The sequence below is a fragment of the Amblyraja radiata genome, chromosome 15 (genome assembly GCF_010909765.2).
Source record: "Amblyraja radiata isolate CabotCenter1 chromosome 15, sAmbRad1.1.pri, whole genome shotgun sequence".
Taxonomy (NCBI): domain Eukaryota; kingdom Metazoa; phylum Chordata; class Chondrichthyes; order Rajiformes; family Rajidae; genus Amblyraja; species Amblyraja radiata.
Window position 1 is genome coordinate 51,682,562 of NC_045970.1, and position 17,155 is coordinate 51,699,716.

Below are 17,155 nucleotides of genomic sequence, written 5' to 3' on the forward strand. Positions count from 1 at the left end.
TACGGTAAACCTGCGGCCTCTTTACTGCACTCCATCCAAGGCAGGTACTACTTTATTAGGTGGGGACTTCTATAGGCACATTACGCCAGCTGCGATCTCATCAAGCCACTATATAATTCAGCAAGACCTCACTACTCTTGAACTCAAATCCTGTGGAAACAAATGCTAATGTACCTGTTATCTTTGCAGTTACTTGCCAGGTCTACAATATGACCTATGTACCAGGACAACGAGGTCCACTTGAACAGAAATATTACACAGTCTTTTAAAAAACCAACAGGTATTATTAAATCTAAAGAGAAGTTATTTGCGATTAATTGGGTGGGGATGATGAATTTTCCAATATATTGCATTATTGATTCATTTGTCTTTGTTTTGTAGGCCGTTTTAATATGAAGACACTGTGCATGGCAGCCTTCCATCACAAATATACCACTCGCATTATCTGGAGATTGCGGGTTATAGTCTGCAAGTTAAAGTTCTGAGTCACTTTTCACCAATAGGCAATGATTCAACATCGTAATCCATCGCAAGGAATTCGGCGCTTGTTCCTGCTGCCGGCGGGTCGGTTAGAAACACAGGAATCATTACCAGGTTGAAGATTGTCCTTAAGTTCATCATTGATGTTTATTGCGATTTCACTTATTCCTACTTTTTAGCAGAAAGTGTACTTAATATTACCGATCATTTTTCCTAATACATGCAAGCGCATCGGGCATTCTCCTCGGTGTTCAAGAGACGAAATCGCCATCATCATGGAAAATCGCTGCGGTTTTCCTCCAAGGCGGCTAAATCTGAAGTGGGCGCAGTATATTAGACTACGTTTCTCCAGAATATTTGATGAAGGCAATATATAGTTAGGTAATGAAAAATGACTATTGAACCTTACCTGGGACAGCGACAACTGCGAGGGATGTGTAGTAAATTGCATAGACCAGACCACGTGGTGGAGCGTGCATTTTCTGTGAAACCGACGGGCATGCATTGGTTGTCTTACCAACAAACTGTGCAACATTTGCTTATTATAGCTGGAGATATATCTCCAGAGGCATAAGCATCAACACGACTATTACTTACAGCCATTGAACAAACATGTTTATTGAAATCCCCATCTACATGTCACGTAATGAAATAAACAAGGCCATGCGACGATTTTCACATTTCTTTGTTAAACTGGTAACTTGAATGTCACAACGTGAAATGAAAAACTATGTCCTACAAGGAAGAAATTATCGCAATCTCAACCAATAATAGTTGTAAGGTGGCAGGGATGAAGCTTAAAGGATATGTGCGGAACATGTTTTTGTGACAGTGAATGGTGGGTAACTGGGACACACTACCAGGGCTGCTGGTGGGAGTCGAAACGATTCTGCCATTTACGATAGACACAAAATGTTGGAATAACTGAGCGGGTCAGACAGCAACTCTGGAGAGAAGGAACGGGTGACGCTTCGGGTCGACTCGAGACCCTTCTTCAGACTGACATTTAAGAGGCATTTAGATGGGTATATGAATAAGCAGGGAATAGAAACATAGAAACATAGAAATTAGGTGCAGGAGTAGGCCATTCGGCCGTTCGAGCCTGCACCGCCATTCAATATGATCATGGCTGATCATCCAACTCAGTATCCCGTACCTGCCTTCCCTCCATACCCCCTGATCCCCTTAGCCACAAGGGCCACATCTAACTCACTCTTAAATATAGCCAATGAACTAGCCTCAACTACCTTCTGTGGCAGAGAATTCTACAGATTCACCACTCTCTGTGTGGAAAATGTTTTTCTCATCCCGGTCCTAAAAGGCTTCCCCCTTAACTTTAAATTGTGACCCCTTGTTCTGGACTTCCCCAACACCGGGAACAATCGTCCTGCATCTAGCGTGTCCAACTCCTTAAGAATTTTGTAAGTTTCTATAAGACCCCCCTTCAATCTTCTAAATTCTAGCGAGTACAGCCGAGTACAAGTGAATGATGGCATTTGGGTGACTTTCTGTGCATTCAGAAGGTATTCACACCCCTTCACTTTTTCCACACTTTGTTACGTTGCACTGGTTACAGTCTTATTTTTAAATGGATTAAATTCATTTGTCATCATCAATCTACGCACAATACCCCAGAATGAAGAAGCGAAAACGAGTGTTTTGAAATTTTTGCAAAGTAATTGAAAATAAATAATTGAAATATCGCATTCACATAAGTAATCAGACCCTTTGCAATGGCACGCAAAATTGAGCTGATGTGCATTCTGTTTGCATTGATTATCATTGAGATGTTTTTACAACTTGATTGGAGTCTACCAGTGGTAAATTAAATGGATTGGACATGATGTGGCAAGGCACACACCTGTCTATATAAGATCCCACAGTTGACAGTGCATGGCAGAGCAAAAACCAAGCCATGAAGACGAAGGAATTGTCCGTAGACTTCCGAGACAGGATTGTGTTTAGACCGAGATCTGGGGAAGGGTATAAAACAATTTCAGCAGCATTACAGGTCCCGAAGAGTACAGTGGCCTCCGTCATTCTTAAATGGAAGAACTTTGGAACCACCAGGACTTCATAGAGCTGGCCGACCGGCCAAACTGAGCAATCGGGGGAGAAGGGCCTTGGTCAGGGAGGTTATCAAGAACAAGATGGTCACTCTGACAGAACTCCAGAGTTCCTTTGTGGAGATGGGAGAACCTTCCAGAATGGCAACTATATCTGCAGCACTCCACCAATCAGGCTTTTATCGTAGAGTGGCCAGACGGAATCCACCCAGTCAAAGGCACATGATAGCCCGCTTTGAGTTTGCGAAAAAGCACCGAATGGACTGTCAGACCATGAGAAACAAGATTATCTGGTCTGATGAAACCACGATTAAGCTCTTTGGATAAATGCCAAGCGTTACGTCTGGAGGAAACCAGGCACCCCTTCATCCCAGGTGACGACCTTGGCAATACCTTACCTACGGTGAAGCATGGTGATGGCAGCATCATGCTCTGGGGATGTTTTTCAGCGGGTGGAACTGGGAGACCAGTCAGGATCGAGGGAAAGATGAACGGACAAAGTACAGAGATATCCTCGATGAAAACCTGCTCCACAGCGTTCTGGACCTCAGATTGGGGGCGGAAGTTTACCCTCCAACAGGACAACGACCCTAAGCACACAGCCAAGACAACACAGGAGTGGCTTCGTGACAAGTCTGTGAATGTCCTTGAGTGGCCCAGCCAGAGCTCGGACTTGAACCCGATCGACTTGAGGGACATGAAAATAGATGTGCATCGACGCTCCCCATCCAACCTGACAGAGCATGAGAGGATCTGCAGAGAAGAATGGGAGGAATTACCCAAATACAGGTGTGGCAAGCTTGTAGTATCATACCCAAGAAGACTTGAGGCTATAATCGCTGCCAAAGGTGCCTCAACAAAGTACTGAGTAATAGGTCTGGTTCCTTATGTAAATGTGATATTTCAGTTATTTCTTTTTATTTACTTTGCAAACATTTCAAAACACCTGTTTTCGTTTTTTTGTTATGGGGCATTGTGTGTAGATTGATGATTAAAAAAAAGAGTTTAATCCATTTTAGAATAAGGCTGTAACGTAACAAAATGTGGAAAAAGTGAAGGGGTCTGAATACTTTCTGAACGCACTGCATAGGCAGAGGGAATTAAATTACAGGCATTGTGTATGGCACAGACATCGTGGGCCGATGTGGTCCTGTTCATGGTCCTGTTTCTGTGCTACACTGTTCTATGGTCTATGTTTACCAGACACCGATATGCAATTCCAATCTCACATGCATGCTAGCCTTTTGGCCGCCTTCTGAAACAACGAAGTGAGTAAGTTAATTATAGTAACAACGTGTATGGAAGAGAGGAGACACGAAGGTTGTCCTACCGAGCTACAACCTGAACAGATAATCGGGAATCAGGCGAAACTTTGGGGCTGGCCTCAACGTTTAAAGGAGTGCCAACGACAAGTGATAAACAAAGTAGAAGTGAATTAAAAACATTCTGATTGGAGGCCTGCGACCAATGGTGTATTGCGATCCTGTTATTTGATGATATACATCAGCGGCATGTAGTTAGTTAGTTCGTGGATGACGCGTGTGTGGTGTTGTGGATAATAAGGAATTTGTCTAAGGCTGTCGCAGAGCATAGATCAGATGGATAGTTGGGCGGATGGTTGGCAGATTAAATTTAATCCCGACAAATGCAGCCTTATGCAATGTTGAAAGTGAAGTAAGCAGCAAGTACACACATGGCGAATGGAGGGTACTGATGAATGCTGATGATTGAATGTTCGAGTCCGTGGCCTCTTGCAAGTGGAAATACGCGTAGTGAAGGGAGTTATGCCCCTGTCCCACTTAAGAAACCTGAAGGGAAACCTCTGGAGACTTTGCGCCCCACCCAAGGTTTCCATGCGGTTCCCGGAGGTTGCAGGTGGTTGCCGGAGGTTGCAGGTGGTGGAAGCAGGTAGGGAGACTGACAAAAACCTCCGGGAACCGCACGGAAACCTTGGGAGGGGCGCAAAGTCTCCAGAGGTTTCCGTTCTGGTTTCCTAAGTGGGACAGGGGCATTAAGAACCCTTATGGTATGCGGCTTACATTGAACAGACCATAACATTTACACATTGAGCCGTAATGTTGATATGCAACTTTACAAAATACTGGTTAGATCGCACGTGCAATATTTCCTATTATCGATGTGGTTACGCTGGTCAGAGTTCAGAGGAGATTCACCAGGATGTTGCCAAATTGTTGAACTTTAGTAATGCGAAAGATTGGATAGACTGGGTTTGATTTGCCTGGAGTGAAGGAAGATGCGAGGTGATTGGCTGGAGTTAAATAAAATATGAGACATGGATAAGGTAAGTGTAAACAAATACGTAGGCTATTAGGTTTAAGAAGAGATGACGAAGTTTCAAAGGTAATTGAGGAGGTATGGTATCTCTATATCGTGTGAAATGTAACCATACGTTACGCCTCCACATTATTCCCTTGCAATATTGCGTTCCGTCAAATGCGTTGCATCACGCTATTTTGAATTGTTATATTTATATTTTCTCTACCCAGTTTTCTGTAATCTGTAGCTATCTATCTCACTTTCAAATATAAGGTCAATAAGTGCTTACCTATTTATCAAATTTGTTTTGGAGAACCACCTGATTATCGAGACCTTGCCATTGTTGAGATATGGGTGACTATTAGGATGAACGTTAATTCTACAAAATACTGGTTAGATCGCACGTGCAATATTTCCTATTATCGATGTGGTTAACCCAGGTGAAACTAAATATTTGAGCAAAACGTAAAGTGCAATGTAACTCAGACGGCCAGGCAGTATAGACTCAGAAAGTCATTAAGTATAGAAACAGGCCTTTTGCGCAACTTGCCCATGCCAACCAAGATGCCCCATCTTAGGTAGTCCCATTTGCCCGTGTTTGACTGATATGTTTTCGAAGCCTTTCCTTTCTATGTACCTTTCCGTGTGTTTTTCAATGCTGTTATAGTCCTAACTCAATTTCCTCGGCTGACAGATTGTTCCAAATACCACCATCCTCTGATTGCAAAGCTTGCCCCTCATTCTCCTACTAAATGTTGCTCTTCTTACCTTAAACTCATGTCTTCTGGTTCCTGATTTCCTTTCGTTGGGCGAACGACTGTGTATTCACCCTATCTATTCCCCTCGTGGTTTTATGTACGGCGATACGATCACGCATTGGTCTCATGAGCTCTGAGGAATGTGGTCCACCTTTACCTGTAGATCGTGGTCTTGAGACCTGGTCAAGCGTCTCTGCACTCTTTCCAGCTTACTAGCATCCTCTGTAACTAAAGTTGTCCAGTTTTTCGCCTTCCATCATAGTGAGGAATGTGGAGGAGTCAACGTGGTGGATGTTTATGTTAACATGTGTTTTGTGTTCCGTTGCTTTTGATTTGTATGACTGGCGGCAAATGAAATTCCTCGTAATTGCAAAACGTACTTGGCTAATAAAGTATTATTGTGATTGTGATTTTGTTGAATCTTCTCTGCACTCCAATGCAATAACCCCCTTCCCAAGGTGCCGAGCAGAGCTCAGCACATTATTTCAAGTGATACCTCGCCAAGATTTTGTAAAATTGTAGCACACTATCCCTACGTTTACATTCTATACCGTGAAACATGAAGGTAAGCCTGCCTTGTGCCTAATCCGCCACGATATCTATCTGTCTTGCAGCTACCAAGGAGCATTTCGACCACGTTCCTTTTGTTCATCGATGTTATTTAGTGCCCTGCTCTTTACTGTATATGTATATTTTACCCAGATTTGACTTCGCTCTTGTCGAATTCCATCTGCCGCTCCCTCTGCTCAACGTTGCATCTGATCTGCTCTGTTCCATGGAGCGCAGGAGGATGAGGGGAGATCTTATAGAGGTATAGAAAATCATGAGAGGCATTGATCGGGTAGAGGCACAGTCTCTTTTGTCCAGATGAGGGGGTTCGAGGACCAGAGGACAGAGGTTCAAGCACTAAGTACTTTAGAGGTTATTGTAAATGAAACGCCGAATGCAGATGAACATAGATGTGCAGCAGGATATCAGAAATGTGCATATTTTACTGGTTTTATTTCCCGGGGCTTTGGAGTAAACACCTATGTATTTTACTGCACCTGTACAAGGCGCATCGGGATTATTGTGGACGATTTGACCTCTTAATAAAAAAGGGCAGGTTCATCAGGCTGATCCTGGATATGGGGGGAGGGGGGAGGGGGGTCGGGTTGTCCCACGTCAAACGTCTTGAATGAGGCGCGACTGGAAATTGCAAGGCCGTCGTGTCAGTGAGACGTAAACGTCTTTGCGACTTTGCGAGGCTAAACGTGAGGAGTATGTTATCCTTCATAGTGAATACAATGGGTCGGTATCAGAGGAAGGGAATGCCTATTTACGATTGGGAACAAGAATATTTTGTTTCAAAAATGTGAATATCTGCATCAGAATGTTGTGGAGATTCAATCTATGAATATATTCAAAAACGGGATAGTTTTAAAAAGAATCAATCACTAAAGCCATGGTCACAATGAATGGCGGTGCTGGCTCGAATGGCCGAATGGCCTCCTCCTGCACCTAGCTTCTATGTTTCTATGTAAAGGAATGCAGCGTTATGAGGTCGTGGCAGGTCAGATGACGAGAAAACATGGTGTACCACCCTATTACAGGAGGGAACAGGATCGAAGTGCCGAATGACTGATTCCTCTACCTGCACTTGATGGATGTATGGTCTCAAACGGAGCGCCTTACCTTACGTTGTAGAGTTCAGCTTGAATCTGGAAGACCGCAACGAACCCAGGCGGAAGAAGAGGTGTTTCTCCAGCTTCGTTGCAGCAATACAGAAGAGCACAGACCGATAGATCAACGCAAGAGTGAGATGGTTAATTTACAGTGGGAGGCTGACGGGATGCAAATCGCTCTCGTGGTCTGCGGTCAGATGTTCTGCCAAGTGAGCACACAATCTAAGCTTGGCTTCTATGTCGCGAAGTGCACGATCCCCATTGAAATTGTGAAGAGGGTGTGGGGGGAATATGTGAAGGCGGTAGGATTTTGTTGAATCTGCGAAGGATAATCCATTCAAGATGCAACAGTATGGTCGGAATTAACAATGATGGCTGCGGGTGGGGCGCAAGCCTGAAATGGACATTGAAAACGTTGATATCACAGCAGGTCGTGCAGTGCCTGGATTAAAAATGTCAATTCCAGGTAACATCTATTCCGATTAAAACGTTCCAAGTTATTGCCATTTCATAAGAACTTGCTCCTATTTCCAATAATACGTTACCCGTTTTCTTGGGACAGAATATATAACAATTTAACCAATCAAAGATATGCCAGGTTCAGACAAACTCAACCAATCCCTTGCAGTACCCTTTCCTCTGTAGCATCTCAATCAGTTTTACCCCGATTCCACACGTATAGTAGTGATAATTTAATAATAATAATAATAATGCATTTTATTTGCTGGCGCCTTTCTGGACACCCAAGGACACCTGACAGGACATAAAATCACAATACATTTATCAATATTAAAATCAAGTTGATTAAAAACAAAAAAAACAAAAAATACACAAAACATTTTAAGTCATTAAAATTAGGGTGAACATGGTGGAAGTTATGTCGGAATGCTAATCTAAACATGTGTGTTTTGAGTTGTGATTTGAATTGATCGATAGTGTCCAGGTGACGGATGGGAGGTGGGAGAGTGTTCCAGAGACGTGGGGGCAGAGCAGCTGAAGGCTCTGGCACCCATGGTGCTGAGTCTAAATGTGGGGACAGTTAAAATTGCAGCCGAGGAGGAACGAAGTGACCGGGAAGGAGTGTATGGTAGCAGCAGGTCAGAGAGGTATTGGGGAGCAAGGTGGTGTAGGACTTTGAAGGTCAGCAGTAAAATCTTGTAGTTAATCCGGTGGTGCACAGGGAGCCAGTGGAGCTGAGTGAGGATGGGTGTGATGTGGTCCGATGATCTGGTGCGGGTGATGATCCGGGCTGCAGAGTTCTGAATGCATTGGAGGCGATGAAGACGTTTATTGGAGGTGCAAGTGAGGAGGGCGTTGCAGTAATCGAGGCGGGATGTGACCAGAGCGTGGATGAGGGCTTTTGTATTGTCTTTGGAGAGGGAGGGAGGGGCGGAGTCTGGAGATGTTGCGGAGATGAAAGTATGCAGAGCGTGTGATATTGCTGATGTGGGGGCCAAAGGAAAGTGTACTGTCCAGAATTACGCCGAGACTTTTGACATGGGAGGTGGTGGGTATGGGTGAGCCATCAACTGAAATGGTGAACGGGTGGGTTTTGGAGAGTGTGGACTTTGAGCCAATTAGCATGATTTCTGTTTTATTTCCATTGAGTTTTAGAAGGTTGAGTGACATCCATTTGCTGATAGCTTGAAGACAGGTGGTGAGGGCAGTTGGGGGAAGGGAGGTGTTTGGTTTTGTGGAGAGGTAAAGTTGTGTATCATCGGCGTAGCAGTGAAAATTGATTCCAAAATGCCGGAAAATATTGCCAAGAGGTTGAATATGGATGATAAAAAGCAGTGGCCCCAGCACCGATCCATGAGGAACACCATGGGTGACTGTGCCAGTTGTGGTTGTGACTTTATTTCCCTGGATGAACTGTTTTCTGTCGTGTAGATAGGTCCTCAACCAAAGTAGTGCATTGTTGTTGATGCCGGTGGCAGATAGACGTTGCAGAAGAATTGGGTGGGAGATGGTGTCAAGGGCGGCTGTGAGGTCGAGGAGGATCAGGATGGATAAGTGGCCGGTGTCAGCTGCGAGAGGAGAGCATTTGTAATTTTTACCAAGGCTGTTTCAGTGCTATGATTGTGGCTAAAACCGGACTGAAATGGTTCCTAGAGGTTATTGTTTTGAAGGTGGACTTGAAGTTGTGTCGCTACTGTCCTTTCCAGAAGTTTAGTGATGAATGGGAGGTTGGAGATGGGGCGGTAGTTATTTGGATTGTTTGGATCAGAACCTGTTTTTTTTAGAATCGGGGTGACAGAAGCTGTTTTGAGAGATGTAGGGACAGTAGCAGTTGATAGGGAGGAGTTAAATATGGACGTTATGATGGGTGAGATAGAGGGCAGACAGGATTTAACCAGGACAGTAGGGATGGGATCAAGCAAGCAGGAGGAGTTATTGGATTTGGTGATGAGTTTAGTTATTTATTTGACTGTTGGAAGCTGGAAAGTAGATAGGGTGGAGATGGGGAGTCCAGTGTGGAAGTCCAGGGTGGGCTGTTGTGAGCAGAAGCTGAGAAAGAGTTCAATTGGTGATGAATGTTGGTGATTTTGGTACTGAAGAAGTCCAAAAAAGTATTACACTGAGCAGTGGTGATTCGAGGTTTCAGGAGGCTTACGTAGTTTGTTGACAGTGGAGAATAAAGTCCGAGTGTTATTTTCACTGTTGTTGATGATGTTGGAGGAGTAGGAGGATTTAGCAGCAGTCAGGACATTTTTATATGAGAGAAGATGATCTGTATGTATTTGGTGGTGAATAGTTAGTCTAGTTTTCTTTGTAAGTCTCTCCAGAAGCCGGCCCACCATTTTCATATGGCGGAGTTCAGGAGTGTACCACGGAGATGACCTGCTAAAAGAGACTGTACGGGCTTTCAGAGGAGTCAAGGGGTTTAATGAGTGGGATAAACAGTCATTGCAGTGGTCAACCAGGTTAGCAATGCTGAGTGGGGGGGAAGTAGGATGACGAGAGTTACTGATTAGTCTGTTGAGTTCCACGATTAATGTTTTTCAGATTACGGAAGGATATGGTACAGATAATTGATGAAGATGCACTGGAATGGTAATTCCTAGACATTGGCACTGCATGCATTCAGTTGTGAATACCGAATCAACTTCAGTAGAAAGAATATTCCAGTAGAAATTCTCAAGTTAAGTTCCATTAATCATTTTAAATATTGGAATGAACTAATGTTGGTTTTCGGGGTTTGTTAAACAGCTTTTACATGTTTACCTATCAACTAAACAGGAAACCCACTTTGCAACCCTTTCACAGAAACATAGACACATAGAAAATACGTGCAGGAGTAGGCCATTCGATCTTCGAGCCCACCGCAATTCAACATGATCATGGCTGATCATCCGACTCAGTATCCTGTACTTGCCTTCTCTCCATACCCCCTGATACCTTCCGCATTTAACTCTCTCTTAAATATAGCCAATGAACTGGCCTCAACTACCTTCTGTGGCAAAGAATTCCAGAGATTCTCCACTCTCTGTGTGAAAAATATTTTTCTCATCTTGGTCCAAAAAGATTTCCCCTTTATCCTTATACTGTGACCCCTTGTTCTGGACTTCCCCAACATCGGGAACAATCTTCCTGCATCTAGCCTGTCCAACCCCTAAAGAATGTTGTAAGTTTCTATAAGATCCCCCCTCAATCTTCTAAATTCTAGCGAGTACAAGCCGAGTCTATCCAGTCTTTCTTCATATGAAAGTCCTGACATCCCAGTAATCAGTCTGGTGAACCTTCTCTGTACGCCCTCTATCGCAAGAATGTCTTTCCTCAGATTAGGAGACCAAAACTGTACGCAATACTCCAGGTGTGGTCTCACCAAGACCCCGTACAACTGCACTAGAACCTCCTTGCTCCTATACTCCAATCCTTTTGCTATAAATCCCCTGCAAAGAGGTGAAAGCTCTTCAGCTCAATAATTCGATGATCCAAAATGCAGCAAATTCACGACTAAATACAATCTCTATAATATTGTTTCAGTGTATGGATAAAGGGCAACAACTGAAGGAATTTAGCAATTAAATCCTTCGAGTGGGACTGTCCAGATTGTGATTATAGTCAAATGTAAAATTCTGCAATATAACTATATATAATAATCCTATCAATGGTCATTCTGGTCTGTTTACTCGTGTTCGTGTAGCAAACACGAATGATGTTGTAATATGAATGTCTCAATGGAATTAACATTTAGAATAAATATAGGATTATTTGGCGGTCCGTGGACACGGATCCAACTACTTGTCGTAAAATGCATAATCCGGTGACTGGTCCCGTATTTGCAATTTACTATCCTGTGTTTGCCGCGTTTGCTGTCCCAGGTACGTTTTCCAGCGATCGCTCAACGCCCCATCGGTAAGGCAGTTGTATTTGTAAGGAATTCTACTTTACCTACCATACTTATTCCGCTCTTTCTTCCTTGTAGCAAATCTTGTAGCGATTGTAATCTTGTTCAGAGGAAGGTGTGGTCTTTCCAGATGTATCACCCTGTATCTGGTATCCATGGCGGTGTCGGATCTACTGGTCGTGATTACGGCGGTGATATTGAATCGAATCCGTGGTATTTATTTCCAGCTGAGTTTTCTAACTCACACTACTGGTTGTAGTATTACTGCAGTCCTGACATATACAGCCAGATACAGCTCGGTCTGGTTAACTGTCGATTTCACCTTTGATCGCTTTGTGGCCATTTGTTGGCAGAAGCTGAAGATTAAACGCTGCAATGAGAAAACGGCGGCGGCGGTCATAGGTACAGTTTGTGCCTTCTTAGTTTTCTTAGAAAAATTCCATGCTACTTTATGTATGAACCGTTGTATATCATAGACAATATGCACTGGTTCTGCAGCATACGCTCAGCATGTTACACTTATACTGGTTGGGCCGCTTATGAATGGTTAGATCGTATCCTGACCCCATGTTTCCCTTTCCTTTTGATCATCTTTCTCAACGCTCTGACGATCAGGAACATTTTAGCTGCCAATAGAGCTCGCAGAAGACTCTGCGGCAAAAGCAAAGGAGAGAATCGGAGCGACCCAGAGATGGAGAACCGTAAAAAGTCCATCGTATTACTACTTTCCATATTGGGAGTTTCCCAATATTATGGGTGACGTATGTTGTAAATTTATTTTATGTGCGATATCCAAGCGGTAGTTATTTTGCAGTATCCAATTTCAATGACCCAAGCTTCATTCTACAGGAAAGTGGATACATGCTCCAGCTCTGGAGTTGTTGCACTAACACGTGCATTTATGCAGGGACCCAGAGGAAATTCAGAGAAGAGCTAAAGAAGGCTGTGATATATCCATTTGACTTAATACGCAAGCTCTCGAAGAATTAAAGTTGTTGGAAGAAATGCGCATCTTTGATACTCTTATAGATCATACAACGTTAACATATACAGTATAACCCAGTACATCTGCCACAAAGGTTAAGCTAACAATGTAATTGTCCTGCAGAGGTTGGTATCCCTCCAATGCCCGATTGTTTAATGATCGGTCTAAATGCCCTTTAAATGTTGCTACAGCATATGATCTCCAATCGACACTGGCAGCGCATTCTATGCAATGCGCTCGGTCCAAAAATACTTGCTTGGGAAATGCCCTTCCAAACTTCATGCCCCCATCCGGCAAGTCATCTTAAACCTCGGGCTTTGGAATTCATATTTCCACCCTGGATTAAAATACTATGACTATTACTTTATGCACGCCCTCATCAATTTGTTAATTTCGAGCAGCTAATCTCGCAGCTTCCGTCGCTCCAGAGAAACAATCCATCCTTTTAGGAGTCAATAGTCAAGAGAGATTCATTGCCATCTGAAACGCGATCGGAACAATCAAATTCTTACTGTCTGCAGCTTTACGGCACGTTAACGTATCTACAAGACACATTAGTATTGCAACGAAGAATAATACAATAAATGAGCAGTTATCATTTACATTACTTACACCTAACATTCTGAATCCGCGCAACATCCTGGGGACCTCTTTAGCATCTATCCCGAAGCCTTCACGTGCTTCCTATAATGTGACAATCTGAACTACACAATACTCCATATCTGGTCGAATTAAAGTTTTTTTTACAGCTGCAACATGACTTCCCAACTTTTATACCTCATCTCACCTCCTCTTTTTCTTTCGTCGTGTGGCTGCGCATCCAATTCTCCTCACCTTACAAATTTAATTTATTTCAGTTCTCTCCAACACACAATTTATCCTGTTACTAAATGTTTATACAACAGAGGTATTGGTAAAATGCGCATCTCAGACATTGCTGATGAGCATGCGTGAAGTGCTTGTGCGGTTGGGAGAACATTTATCTACAAATGTGTCAGCTGCAGGAACTCAATGTTGCTGCACTTTTTCCGCAAGGACACCGCGACGAAACGTTTAGTCCTGTTGGAGAGAAAATAAAACTATGTATTTACTTTGTAAGTCATGATGTCAGCATCCAGATTTTTTTTTAGCGCTGTACGATGAAGAACGTAATTCAGGGACAATCATGGATTGTAACGACGGAAATATGGCCGAAGTGATGAGAGTTCTTGCTTCAGATATCTAGCGAAACTTCTTGGAAAAAGTTCATTTCGACAAAGAGAGCAAAACAAAACATGGAGTTCGGAGAAACCGTGTGGCATGATTAAGAGAAAGGATGCAAAAGAAATGGTGAAGGGCGATGCTCTCGAAGTGCAGTAATTAAATGTGTGTATATATATAGATATATATATATATATATATATATATATATAAGAAAGTTTCAATCCGAATATAATATATCCATATAATTAAAGTATTTGTCTTGTTTGTGTGTGTGTGCCCACGATGTGTCAATCTGCTTTCCCTATCTTATTCCAAACGCTAGTCCACAACCTTCCCATTTTCAAATACCATCCTGCCATTTTTCCCGTCTTGGGAATAAACATCTTCCTGTCGCATTCCCATCTATAGTTCTGAAGTTAATAACCCTTAAAATTTTAAAAACAGTCCCAAAAAACTCACCCATGTCGAAAAAAACCCAGAGTGACATCACAATGCACTCGCAAGGCAGGACGGGACACTCCGGGAGGGAGGGGCACTCAAGCGCTCGCGGTGAACGAGGAGTGGTGGCAGCTGCCCCAGCCCGAGTACGAGCACCAGGCCGAGTTCCAGGTCCTGGCGCTGCTCTACGACCTGGGTAGGTCCTGGGGCAGTGTATGGGGGTGAGGGAGGAAGATGAGGGAAATGAGGAGGAGGGTGACAGGGTGGGGAGTGGGGTGATAGAGGGAGATGGGGGTGTGGGGGTGTGGAGTAGGGAGATGGGAAGGGTTGGAGCAGGTAGATTACCCCTCCCTATCCATCTTCTCTCCCACCCTCTCTACCCCCTCCCCCACTACCCCCTCACTCTCCCTCCCTCGCCCTCTTCCTCTCTACCCTCCCTCCCCCACACTCTGCCCACTCCCTTTCCCAATACCCCCTTCCTCTCTCTCACTATTCCCTCTCTCTGTGCGCCAATCCCTCTCTGCCCCTCCCCCTCTCTAACCCCATCCCCTTCCGCCTACCCTCCATCTCTAATTTTCTCCCCTCCCTCTCCCTCTCTACCTATTACAGTGTCCTGTAAACTGATGTACAACAGAAAATATTACGGTTAAAACAATGGGACGTTCTCATGAATTGTCAGATATTTGGAACGTGAAGTATGTACAATGTGAGTAAAATATGTAAATTTATTTACCTGGCATATCATCCAATTCCAACACAAATTCTGCGAGCAATAGTTGTGGCGGAAACACGGGTCTATAGAAAACACAAAGTGCTGTAGGGAGTCAGCATGCCTGGCAGAATCTGTGGAGGTAATGGGCAGGTGTCGGGACCGTTCTTCATACTCTAAGTCATCACGTCGACTTCAGAGTACGAATAAAGATCTCGTTTCTAATTTCGTCCGCATATTCCCTCCATAGATACTGCCCGACTCATAGAGTTCCACCAGCATTTTGTCTGGAGGTTTTTTGTGCGGTTCAATCCACGAATAATTGTTTGGACTTGAACGAAAAAATAACGCTGGTGTCTTAAAGCAAAGATTTATTTTGAGGATTGAGAAAAAAAGTAATGTGTCATATTACGGGCGTTTGATAAAATGGCATAAGTAATATTACATTTTATGCTGGACAATGAATGTGTGAGGCTTGGAAATGGCAGGAGGGTGGGAATGGTTTGGGTGTCGATATTGGGGACGTGGATGACTGGCTCGCGGCAGTGAGAGAGATACAGGCAGAATGTAATATCTGTTATAAAGCCTGTTGCAGGGGAGATATGTCAGGTGGTGAAAATTCAGGAAAATTTACACCTTGCTAACCGTGAGGGTAATTTGCTTTGTACAAGGGAACATAAAATACAGTTCTGTTACCTTCAATCTATCAATGGGAAAGTGCTATAAGCTACTATCAACGATATTAAACTAGGGAACATCATAAATGTCATGGCAATTATGCAAAGAATGATACATGTACGTGCGTTCTCAGCCCCCTTCTTTACTCATTGTACACCCACGAATGTGCAGCCATGTACAAATCTAATTCAATTTACACATTCGCAGACGACACGCACACCAGACCATTAGACAAACCAACCTCCCTGCCATTCACTCAAGTAATACCTTATGCAGCCTCGGCAAGTCCAACAGTATATTTAAGGACTATTCTTAATCTGGTTACTCCCTCTTCTCCCCTCTCCCATCGGGCAAAGGGTACAGAGGTGTGCATCGCATACCTCCAGGTTCACGGCCACTTTCTTCCCATCTGTTATCAGGCAACTGAACCATCCTACCGCAACCAGAGAGCAATCCAGAAGTATTATCTAGCACAACCACCACCAATGTCCAACATGCACTCAAATTCATTTAAACCATCTCCGCCACCTCCCTCCCCTTTCTTGATCTCACCGTCTCCATTACAGGAGATAGACTATGGACTGGCATCTATTACAAACCCACTGATTCCCACAACTGTCTCGACTACATTTCTTCCCACCCTGCTTCCTATAAATACTTTATCTCCTTTTCCCCGTTTCTCCATCTATGCCGCATCTGCGCCCAAAACATAATAGGATACCTGATTAGTCCTCATTTCTTCAGTGAACAGGGAACGCCTCTTCCATCATAGATGAGACCCTCGCACGTGTGTCCTCGAATCGGCAAATCCTTCCCCTCCAACCGCACGAGATGCAACTCCTGTCATTATACCTCCTCCCTCGAATCTGTCCAGGGACCATGACGGTCCTGTCAGGTTAGGCAGAGGTTCAATTGCATCTCTTCCAATCTCATCTACTGTATCCGTTGATCAAGATGTGGAATCTTATTCATCGGCGAGACCAAACGTAGAATGGGCGATCGTTTCGCTGAACACCTTTGCTCATACCACTTGGACTTACTCGATCTTCCGTTTGACAAATACTTTAATTTCCCTTCCCATTCCCACTCTGACCTCTCTGTCCTTGGACTCCTCCATTGTCAGAGTGAGGGTAATTGCAAATTGGAGGACCAGCGTCTCCTATTTCCCTTGGGCAGCTTACAAACCAGTGGTATGAATATCGATTTATCTTACTTCAAGTAACCCCTACACTCCCTCCCCCACCAAAGACGCATCAGGTTCCCGTTCTCACTGGGCAAACAGCTAACAATGGTCATTTTCCTTTATCATCATTACTTTTTTGCATATCTTTCATTCATTTATTCTATACCTGTCTATATCTCTCGTTTCCTTTCCCCTGACGGCTGAAGAAGAGTCTCGGCCCGAAACCGATTCCTTCTCTCCAGAGATGTTGCCTGTTCTACTGAGATACTCCAGCATCTTGTGTCTCTCTTCGGGTTCAACCATCTACTTCACACGGGACCCTCGCACTTTGCTTGATCGGATTTTACTGGCGAAACGTCGCAC